Below are 11,203 nucleotides of genomic sequence, written 5' to 3'. Positions count from 1 at the left end.
AAAATTAGCCGGGCGCAGCGGCGGGCGCCTGTAGTCCCAGGAGAATGGCGGAGAATGGCAGGAGAATGGCAGGAGAATGGCGTGAACCCGGGAGGCGGAGCTTGCAGTGAGCCGAGATTGCACCACTGCACTCCAGCCTGGGCGACAGAGCAAGACTCCGTCTCAAAAAAAAAAAAAAAAAAAAAAAAAAAGAATGCTAAACTCAGCCGGGCGTGGTGGCTCACACTGGTAATCCCAGGACTTTGGGAGGCCGAGGTGGGTGGATCACAAGGTCGGGAGTTCAAGACCAGCCTGGCCAACATGGTGAAACCCCCGTCTCTACTGAAGACACAAAAAAATTAGCCAGGCGTGGTGGCACGTTCCTGTAATCCCAGCTACTTAGGAGGCTGAGGCAGAAAGAATCGTTTGAACCCGGGAGGCGGAGGTTGCAGTGAGCCGAGAATTGCACTCCAACCTGGGCAACAGGGCAAGACTCTGTCTCAACAACAACAACAAAAAAAGAATGCTAAAAGAATGCTAAACTCGGCCGGGCGCGGTGGCTCAAGCCTGTAATCCCAGCACTTTGGGAGGCCGAGACGGGCGGATCACAAGGTCAGGAGATCGAGACAATCTTGGCTAACACGGCGAAACCCTGTCTCTACTAAAAACACAAAAAATTAGCCGGGCGAGGTGGCGGCGCCTGTGGTCCCAGCTACTCGGGAGGCTGAGGCAGGAGAATAGCGGGAACCCGGGAGGCGGAGCTTGCAGTGAGCTGAGATCTGGCCACTGCACTCCAGCCTGGGCGACAGAGCGAGACTCCGTCTCAAAAAAAAAAAAAAAAAAAAGAATGCTAAACTCTCTGGGCATGCACCTGTAGTCCCAGCTACTGCTGAGGCGGGAGGATTGCCTGAGCCCAGGAGCTCTGTATTGCAATGCACTATGCCTATGGGGTGTCTGCACTAAGTGTGGCATCAACGTGGTGACCTCCCAGGAGTGGGGGCCACCAGGTTGACTAAGGAGGGGTGATACAGCCTAGGTTGGAAGCAGAGTATATCAAAAACCCCATGCTTGCTGGGCACAGTAGCTCCCAAGACCAGCCTGACCAACATGGCGAAACCCTGTCTCTATTAAAAATACAAAAAATTAGCCAGGTGTGATGGCGGGCACCTGTAATCCCAGCTACTCGGGAGGCTGAGGCAGGAGAATTGCTTGAACCTGGGAGGCAGAGGTTGCAGTGAGCAGAGATTGCGCCACTGCACTCCAGCCTGGTCGATAGAGTGAGACTCCGTCTCAAAACAAAAACAAACAAACAAAAAAAACCTTATGCTGACCAGTAGTGGAATTGTGCCTGTGAGTAGCCACTGCACTGCAGCCTGGGCAACATAGTAAGACCCTGTCTCTAAAATAAATAAAGAAATAAAAGAATGCGGCCGGGCGCGGTGGCTCAAGCCTGTAATCCCAGCACTTTGGGAGGCCGAGATGGGCGGATCACGAGGTCAGGAGATCGAGACCATCCTGGCGAACACGGTGAAACCCCGTCTCTACTAAAAAAATACAAAAAACTAGCCGGGCGAGGCGGCGGGCGCCTGTAGTCCCAGCTACTCGGGAGGCTGAGGCAGGAGAATGGCGGGAACCCGGGAGGCGGAGCTTGCAGTGAGCTGAGATCTGGCCACTGCACTCCAGCCCGGGTGACAGAGCCAGACTCCGTCTCCAAAAAAAAAAAAAAAAAAAAAAAGAAATAAAAGAATGCTAAACTCCCTTCTCTCCCCTCTCAGATAACACATCTATCTCCATGGCTGTGTGATAAGGACCACACGTTACATCACGGTTACAGTGTAATCAATTACTCTAGAGAGAAAAGTGTTTCTCCTCAAAACCAACTGTTCTGCTGTGACTTCTGATTAAAAGCAAGTATCATCGCTGAGCGCTGTAAAAACACAAACTCAGCTGACAAGCCTTTGTTTCTGCAAGGGTGTCATGACTTCCCTGAAGTCATCCTTGCTCTCTATTTAGGTACAGATTGTCAGCCTGGTGATAAGTATGTACAGCATGAATTGAAGACAGTTCAGAAAGTTATCTTGTTTTCAACAGCCTAGTTCAACAAAAGGTCACAGAAAGGTGGCCCCAGCCCTCAAGCAGTTTACAGTAGATTCAGGGAGACAAAATGAACACATATAAGTCACATACCACAGAAGATAGTTTAGAATTACGGGGGCTGGGTGGGGGCTAAATATCAAAGTAGGGAGCAGACTCCTAGGAATTCAAAAGTGTGGAGAAGGGAAGAAGCCAAGACTGTCAGGAGGGTTTAGGATCAAGCCCATGGACTTGAGTCTGCCATGAATGTCACAACTCCATCTACGTACCCCACAAGACTGCGAGCTTTGGGGGCAAAAGTGGTGTTCTAACCATCTTTGTTTTTCCAGGCCCTAGCCTCCATGGCAAGGAAAAAGGGAGGGAGGAAAGCTGGGAAGTAAGTCAACAAAGGAACATATTGGAAAAGGAAGAAAATGAAGATCTGCCCCTGACCCCACCTCTAACTTCACCCTTCAACAGTGCAGATGACTCGCAGCCCTTGATGCATCTTTGTGTTTTATACTTTTGTTCTAGCTCTGCCCTCTGTTTAAATTAAAACAAGACTTTTTTTTTTTTTTTTTTTTTTTTTGAGATGAAGTCTTGCTCTGTCGCCCAGGCTGGACTGCAATGGTGCGATCTCAGGTCACTGCACTGCAACCTCTCCCTTTCAGGTTCAGGTGATTCTCCTGCCTCAGCCTCCCTAGTAGCTGGGACTATGAGTGCGCACCACCACGCCCGGCTAATTTTTATATTTGTAGTAGAGACAGAGTTTTACCATGTTGGCCAGGCTGGTCTTGAACTCCTGACCTCAAGTGATCCACCCGCCTTGGCCTCCCAAAATGCTGGGATTATGGGCATGAGCCACCGAACTGGGCCCAAAGCAGGAAATTTTGATGCCCGCATCAAAATACAAAAGCATCATGTGCACAATAAACATTTCTGAGCCTTGTATCGCTTTCTAATCTTGTTAGGGATGGGGTGAGGGTGCCTACTAAATATCTTTTAAAAAATGAAAATCTAGGCTGGGCGCGGTGGCTCACGCCTGTAATCCCAGTACTTTGGGAGGCCGAGGCTGTCGGATCACGAAGTCCGGAGATCGAGACCATCCTGGCTAACATGGTGAAATCCCGTCTGTACTAAAACGCAAAAAATTAGCTGGGTGTAGTGGTGGGCACCTGTAGTCCCAGCTACTGGGGAGGCTGGGGCAGGAGAATGGCATGAACCTGGGAGGCAGAGCTTGCAGTGAGCCAAGATCATGCCACTGCACTCCAGCCTGGGTGACAGCGGGAGACTCCGTCAAAAAAAAAAAAAAAAAAAGAGAAAATCTAGGCTGGACACGGTGGCTCACGCCAGCACTTTGGGAGGCCGAGGCAGGCGGGTCACAAAGTCAGGAGTTCAAGACCAGTCTGGCCAACATGGTGAAACCGTGTCTCTACTAAAAAAAAAAAAATACAAAAATTAGCTGGGCATGATGGCGGGCGTCTATAATCCCAGCTACTCGGGAGGCTGAGGCAGGAGAATCACTTGAACCCCAGAGATGGAGGTTGCAGTAGGCTGAGATCACGCCATTGCACTCCAGCCTGGGCAACAAGAGCTAAAATGTAATTTTTCTCCTGTCAAAATAGCCAGTACTCCCACCAAAATATCACATGGTTACCTGGAATACCAATTGCCTTCTTTCTTTGCTCCCCAACTTGTATTCATTATAAAACCACCTTTGAAATTACCATTTTAATGGCTTTCTTTTCACTTGTTAATATTTCTTTTTTTTTCTACAGACAGGGTCTCACTACGTTGCCCAGGCTGGTCTCAAACTCCTGTCTTCAAGTGATCCTTCCACCTTGACCCTTCAAAGTGTTAGGATTACAGGCATGAGCCACCACATCCAGTCACCTGTTAATATTTAGTGCTTTTCTTTTTTTATTGTTTAATTATACAAGTAATACAGAAAGATATTTTCATTATTTAAAAAACTCAAGTAATATGAATAAAAATTTACCCTTGTCTACATTCTAGTCCCTCTAAGAAACCACTATTTTCAGTTTTATGTGTGTCCTTCCAGATCTTTTTCTATATAATATTTTAACTCAACAAATACTTATTGAATGTCTACTATGTGCCAGACACTGTCCTAGGCCTGGGAATATAGGTATGAACAAATAAAGTCCTTCTCTTTTAGCATTTCACTATAATAGTAGCACAAACGTGCATAGAAAAATACATAATTTTGGCTGCGCACGGTGGCTCATGCCTGTAATCCCAGCACTTTGGGAGGCTGAGGCGGACAGATCACCTGAGGTCAGGAGTTTGAGACCAGCCTGGCCAACGTGGGGAAACCCCGTCTCTACTAAAAATACAAAAATTAACCAGGCGTGGTGGCACATGCCTGTAATCCCACCTACTTGGGAAGGTGAGGCAGGGAGAATCACTTGAATCCAGGAGACGGAGGTTGCAGTGAGCCGAAATCACACCATTTCACTCCAGCCCGGGCGACAGAGCGACACTCCGTCTCAAAAAAAAAAAAAGGTGTACATAACTTTGTTTTAATTTTTAAATAAAGAGTAATATACTGTAATGTCCTTAGACATGTATTATGGAGATCTTTCCACATCTATGTGCATAGTTCTGCCATTACTTTTTTGAACTGCTGCGTTGTATTCCACATTGTAGATGCTTCTGCATTTATTTAAATCATCCCCTCTAATTGAACATTTATGTATATATCAGGCAAAGTTGCAAGCACTGAAAATGGACTTGCCTAACAGAAACAGAAACTGGATTTGTTGGAAGGAAACTAAACTGAGGAACTGCCTGGAAGAAAAGGGGCGAGAGAGCAGGAAACCCAGCTGAGGTCACGCCATCCAGATCTGTCCACTGCAGCAGGTTCCCCTCCACCGAGTGCCCATTTATCCTGTGGGTTTGTCACTCCCTGGAAAGACGAGAGTCTTGAGTGAGAACGTCTGGCAGGCCGAATGTCTGGCAGGCTAAGCTAAGGCTCATGCCTCCGCTCTGTTGGGAGGAGAGCCTTGCCTCCCACTAGAATTCTCCCTGTGGAGAAAACCCCCAAAGTGGGGAATAATTAAGGGACACACATTTCTTACAATTCATTCTCAATTTTTTGCCTCCCAGGTCTCTTTGTGTACACGACCACATGTTTATTCAGGGCTGGGGCAAAACTTAATGCCCCACGGGTGGATCACCCGAGGTCAGGAGTTCAAGACCAGCCTGGCCAACATGGTGAAACCCCATCTCTACTAAAAATACAAAAAATTAGCCGGAAGGGGTGGCGGGCACCTGTAATCCCAGCTACTCTGGAGGCTGAGGCAGGAGAATTGTTTGAACCCGGGAGGCAGAGTTTGCTGTGAGTCCAGTCGAGATCGTGCCACTGCGCTCCAGCCTGGGCAACAAGAGCAAAATTCTACCTTAAAAAAAAAACCAAAAACTTAATGGCTCAGTCTTCTTCGGACACACCAAAGACTCTAGCATCTACATCATTCCATATGCAGAAAAAAAGAAAACCGTCTTCAGCTTTGCTGTGGAATGCTCTTCGAGACTGACCGCAGGGCCAGAGAGTGGGAAAGGGGACTCAGTGAGGTGAGGGAAGAAGAACCAACTCGGCACTGCTAAAAACGTTCAGTGCTGGAACTCCAGGATAAAAACTCTGGAGGTCACTTTCCCCAGCCAGGAGAACTACAAGCTGGGAAAGGTCACTGGCAGGAAGCTGGCAGAGAGGGTTGAAAGCACAGGCAGTCACAGAGCATTATGATGGGGACTCGGCCATCTCAGGCACTGAGCTCAGTGTCGGGGCTATGGAGAAGGAGTACTGGATACTACACTCACAAGGCTCGCAGACTGGGGCCTGAGGGCAAGGGTGCTATGCCATCTGGGCCACAACAGAGCAAAGGACTGAACTCTCCAAAAGCAAGAAGACAGTCCCAGAAAATAGGCCTGGCATGGGGACCAGGTCTGAGGGAGGCATGGGTGACCCTGAGCCTGGCAGGGTGAGCGGGAAAGCCTGCAAACACACCAAACATTTGAAATCTCTCCGGCTGCTGTGGTTTGAATGTCCAATTTAAAACTCATGTTGTCCAGGTGCAGTGGCTCACACCTGTAATCCTTGCCCTCTGGGAAGCCGAGGCGCGCAGCTCACCTGAGGTCAGGAATTCAAGACCAGCCTGGCCAACTGAGTGAAACCCCACCCCTACTAAAAATACAAAAAAAAACCAAAAAAAACCCACACACATTAGCTGGGCATGGTGGCTCGCGCCTGTAGTCCCAACTACTTGGGAGGCTGAGGCAGGAGAACTGCTTCAACCTGGGAGGTGGAGGTTGCACTGAGTCAAGATCACGCCACTGCACTCCAGCCTGGGTGACAGAGCAAGTCTCCACCTCAAAAGAAAAAAAAACTAATGTTGAAAGTTAAACCCCAATGTGGCAATATGGAGAGGTGGGTCCTTCATGAATGTATTAATCCATTCACAGATTAATGAATGAATGAATGGGTTAATAATTAGTGGGTTGCCATGGAAGGGGAACTGGTGGCTTTATTTATTTATTTTTATTTAGTTATTTATTTATTTTGAGATGGGGTCCCATTCTGTCACCCAGGCTGGAGTGCAATGGTGCAACTATGACTCACTACACCCTCAGCCTGGGCTCAAGCAACTCTCCCACTTCAGCCTCCCAAGTAGCTGGGACTACAGGCAAGCATCATCATGCCCAGCTAATTTTTTTTTTTTTTTTTTGTAGAGACACGTCTTGCTTTCTTGCCCAGGCTGGTCTTGAACTCCTGGCCTCAAATGATCCTCCCACCTTGGCCTCCCAAAGTGCTGGGATTACAGGCATGAAGCCACCACACCAGGCCAAACTGGTAGCTTTACAAGAACAGGAAGATAGGCTAGGCATGGTGGCTCACACCTGTAATCTCAGTACTTTGGGAGGTCGAGGCGGGTTGATCACCTGAGGTCAGGAGTTTGAGATCAGCCTGGCCAATATGGTGAAACCCTGTCTCTACTAAAATACAAAAAGTAGCCAGCTGTAGTGGTAGGTGCCTGTAATCCCAGCTACCCGGGAGGCTGAGGCAGGAGAATCGCTTGAACCTAGGAGGCAGAGGTTGCAGTGAACCGAGATCATGCCATTCCACTCCAGCCTGGGCTAACAAGAGCGAAACCCCGTCTCTACTAAAAATACAAAAAATTAGCCAGGTGTGGTGGCGGGCGCCTGTAGTCGCAGCTACTCTGGAGGCTGAGGCAGGAGAATGGCATAAACCCGGGAGGAAGAGTTTGTAGTGAGCCGAGATCACGCCACTGCACTCCAGCCTGGGCAACAGAGCAAGAGAAAAAAGAAAAAAGAGATGGGGTTTCACCATGTGGCCCAGGCTGGTTTTGAACTCCTGACTTCAGGCAATCTGCCCGCCTTGGCCTCCCAAAGTGCTGGGATTACAGTCATGAGCCATGGCACCGAGCCTAATTTATGGTTTTTTTGTTTTTGTTTTTTTTTTTTTTTTGAGACGGAGTCTTGCTCTGTCGCCCAGGCTGGAGTGCAGTGGCGCAATCTCGGCTCACTGCAAGCTCCACCTCCCAGGTTCCTGCCATTCTCCTGCCTCAGCCTCCCTGGTAGCTGGGACTACAGGCGCCCGCCACTACGCCCGGCTAATTTTTTGTATTTTTAGTAGAGACGGGGTTTCACCATGTTAGCCAAGATGGTCTCCATCTCCTGACCTCGTGATCTGCCTGTCTCGGCCTCCCAAAGTGCTGGGATTACAGGCGTGAGCCACCACGCCCGGCCTTTTTTTTTTTTTTTTTTTTTGAGACTGAGTCTCACTCTGTTGCCCAGGCTGCAGTGCAGTGGCGCAATCTCAGCTCACTGCAACCTCTGCCTCCTGAGTTCAAGCAATTCTCCTGCCTCAGCCTCCCAAGTAGCTGGGACTACAGGTGCGTGCCACCACAACCGGCTAATTTTTTGTATTTTTAATAGAGGCGGGATTTCTCCATGTTAGCCAGGATGGTCTCGATCTCCTGACCTCGTGATCTGCCAGCCTCGGCCTCCCAAAGTGTTGAGATTACAGGCGTGAGCCACCGTGCCTGGCCTAATTTTTGCATTTTTAATGGAGATGGGGTTTCACCACGTTGGCCAGGCTGGTCTCAAACTCCTGAGCTCAGGTGATCTGCCCACCTCGGCCTCCCAAAGTGCTGGGATTACAGGCGAGAGCCACTACGTCCGGCCAAAAAAAAGCCACAAAAACTAGCTGGGTGCTATGGCTTGCACCTGTAGTCCCAGCTACTCTCAAGGCTGAGGTAGGAGAATTACTTGAGCTGTGGAGGCAGAGGTGTCAGTGAGCTGAGATCACACCATTGCACTCCAGCCTGGGTGACAGGAGTGAAACGCTGTCTAAAAAAAAAAAAAATCAGAAATAAAGGAAATTGTCCTTCAGCCCCTCAGGCTTAAACATCCCCATCCAGGGATCTACAGTCATTCCCATCCATATGACTTACCTTCTTTCAGAGTTATCAAAAGAGCTGCTTTTGTTCATTCATTTACACTTTAATGTGAATTAAATACAAAACTACCTCTTCTGAAATATGTGAATTTATTTGTGTATTTGTTTATTTATTTTGAGATGGAGTCTCACTCTGTCCCCGAGGCTGGAGTGCAGTAGCACAATCTTGGCTCACTGAAACCTCCACCTCCCGGGCTCAAGGGATCCTCTTGCCTCAGCCTCCAAAGTGGCTGAGATTGCAGGCACTTGCCAGCATGCCTAGCTAATTTTTATATTTTTAGTAGAGATGGGGTTTCACCATGTTGGTCAGACTGGTCTCGAACTCCTAGTCTCAGGTGATCCACCAGCCTCAGCCTCCCAAAGTGTTGGAATTACAGGTGTGAGCTACCACCCCTGGCCCGGAATAAGGACTGCTTCCAATTGTGAAAGAAAATGCTTGTTGCCCAGTTAACATAATTCCACATAATCATTTTGATTAGAAAACCTGCACAACTTCTGCAGAACTCAAGAGCTCTGTCCCCGGCTGCCACTTTACATTTGCTGCATTTCTAGATGTGTTTATATCATTGCTTGAGTGGTGGTGTCTTCTCCCACTGGAGTGTAGCTTCATGACTTAAGAATCTGGGTTGCCTAACAACCGGCAGTGGACTCCTTTGGCTATGGCCTCCAACTTTAAGAAGACAAACATGGCATCAAGTTCCCAGAGAAAAAGAATGAGTCCTAAGCCTGAGCTTACTGAAGAGCAGAAGCAGGAGATCCGGGAAGCTTTTGATCTTTTCGATGCGGATGGAACTGGCACCATAGATGTTAAAGAACTTAAGGTGGCAATGAGGGCCCTGGGCTTTGAACCTAAGAAAGAAGAAATTAAGAAAATGATAAGTGAAATTGACAAAGAAGGGACAGGAAAAATGAACTTTGGTGACTTTAACTGTGATGACCCAGAAAATGTCTGAGAAAGATACCAAAGAAGAAATCCTGAAAGCTTTCAAGCTCTTTGATGATGATGAAACTGGGAAGATTTCGTTCAAAAATCTGAAACGCGTGGCCAAGGAGTTGGGTGAGAACCTGACTGATGAGGAGCTGCAGGAAATGATTGATGAAGCTGATCGAGATGGAGATGGAGAGGTCAGTGAGCAAGAGTTCCTGCGCATCATGAAAAAGACCAGCCTCTATTAAGATCAGTGTCTTCGGCCGGGCGCGGTGGCTCAAGCCTGTAATCCCAGCACTTTGGGAGGCCGAGACGGGTGGATCACGAGGTCAGGCGATCGAGACCATCCTGGCTAACACGATGAAACCCCGTCTCTACTAAAAGATACAAAAAACTAGCCGGGCGTGGTGGCGGGCGCCTGTAGTCCCAGCTACTCCGGAGGCTGAGGCAGGAGAATGGCGTGAACCCGGGAGGCGGAGCTTGCAGTGAGCCGAGATCGGGCCACTGCAATCCAGCCTGGGCGACAGAGCGAGACTCCGTCTCAAAAAAAAAAAAAAAAAAAAAAAAGATCAGTGTCTTCTTTTTCTACTGCAAGCACATGTAACTAGATTTAGTGCCTGCCATTGTGTGAAATCTGGCTTTTGAGAATACAAACTTTTCCCCCACTGACCTCCCTTTATCACTTTAATAGTGACCTTGAGTCTATTTTAGCTGTTTGGAAGTGTTCTTTGATATTACAGTTCTTTGTAAAATGACCTGCGAATTACCCTAATTCTCAAAAGCAAAACAAGAGCACATTAGCGTGAAGAAAAGGATCTTAAAGCTTTGAGCACCTGCCATTTTGCCTTGCATTGTTTCCCTCTTATCATGCATTTCCACATATCCACAAACACAGGACGACTTTAGACAAGCACATGTTACACTTGTGTCACCACAAGCAGTCATTCTTGAGTGGCTCCAGTTTTTATTTGACACTTGAGTTTAGTTTTCTCTTTAATAAAACCCAGTGAAGTCTTGCACTGGCATTTGGATGTGTGTTAATGCTATTTGTTTTGTCTTAAAAATAAAACCTTTCTCAGTTTGAAAAAAAAAAAAAAAAGAATCTTTCGGCCAGGGACAGTGGCTTCCGGCTGTAATCCCAGGACTTTGGGAGGCCGAGGTGGGCGGATCACCTGAGGTCAGGAGTTTGAAACCAGCCTGACCAATATGCCGTCTCTACTAAATATACAAAAATTAGCCGGGCGTGGTGGCGTGCGCCTGGAATCCCAGCTACTCGGGAGACTGAGACAGGAGAATTGCTTGAACCCGGGAGGCAGAGGTTGTGGGGAGCGGAGATGCGCCATTGCACTCCAGCCTGGGCAACAAGAGAGAAACTTTGTCTCAAAAAAAAAGGATATTTTTATTTTCAGGCTAGTCAAGTGACACATTTGGCTTTACTTAGCCAACTATTTGTTGAACGAATAAAGGAACAACTGAATCAAACCAAAGATTCCAGGCCGGGCACGCTGGCTCACGCCTGTAATCTCAGCACTTTGGGAGGCTGATGCAAAAATACAACAATTAGCCAGGCGTAGTGGCGGGCGCCTGTAGTCCCAGCTACTTGGGAGGCTGAGGCAGGAGAATTGGATGAACCCAGCAGGCAGAGGTTGCAGTGAGCCGAGATCGCACCACTGCATACTCCAGCCTGGGCTACAGAACCAGATTCTGTCAAAAAAAAAAAAAAA

The 11,203-nt window shown here is 48.1% G+C and overlaps 1 pseudogene across 1 annotated transcript; it reads left to right on the top strand.

The window, feature by feature from the left end:
• Positions 1 to 9,161: 9,161 nt before the first annotated feature.
• LOC116269427 lies at positions 9,162 to 10,578 on the top strand (annotated as a pseudogene). The gene is made up of 2 exons (XR_004176931.1): positions 9,162 to 9,728; positions 10,048 to 10,578. The product of XR_004176931.1 is annotated as a centrin-2 pseudogene (transcript).
• Positions 10,579 to 11,203: the final 625 nt, after the last annotated feature.

This window comes from Papio anubis, chromosome 11, assembly GCF_008728515.1.
Source record: "Papio anubis isolate 15944 chromosome 11, Panubis1.0, whole genome shotgun sequence".
Taxonomy (NCBI): Eukaryota; Metazoa; Chordata; class Mammalia; order Primates; family Cercopithecidae; genus Papio; species Papio anubis.
This window is presented reverse-complemented; position numbering and strand designations above follow the sequence as displayed.